The sequence below is a fragment of the Penaeus monodon genome, chromosome 22 (genome assembly GCF_015228065.2).
Source record: "Penaeus monodon isolate SGIC_2016 chromosome 22, NSTDA_Pmon_1, whole genome shotgun sequence".
NCBI classification, from domain to species: domain Eukaryota; kingdom Metazoa; phylum Arthropoda; class Malacostraca; order Decapoda; family Penaeidae; genus Penaeus; species Penaeus monodon.
In genome coordinates this window covers 18,896,707-18,897,079 of record NC_051407.1, presented here as the reverse complement: position 1 = coordinate 18,897,079, position 373 = coordinate 18,896,707, and positions in this window count along the sequence as shown.

Here is a 373-nt window from a genome sequence, read left to right as displayed (position 1 = left end):
ATGAACAAGCAAATACAGATGAATAGATATCTCCGATCCGTTCAAATACAATTAATTACTCATCAAGAGTGTTCCATGTGATCTCATTAATTGACCCTTAATTGAGCTTAGTGTGTGATGAGTAAGGATTATTACTCAATCCTTTTAATTATCTGCTCTATCGAAGCTCCATTTTGAGAAGCATCCAGAAATGAGTATTTGATTTTCCTTGGGATAAATTTCCACACAAACATTTATATTTGTAAACTCTCGAACTCATTCATTCATTAAAGTATTCGCTCATGTTTATTAACATACACATGCGCTTACGTTTATCTAGTCTTCTTCTCTCACTGTTTCACTAAAGTGTGCTCATTCACAAGCAAAGGCACAT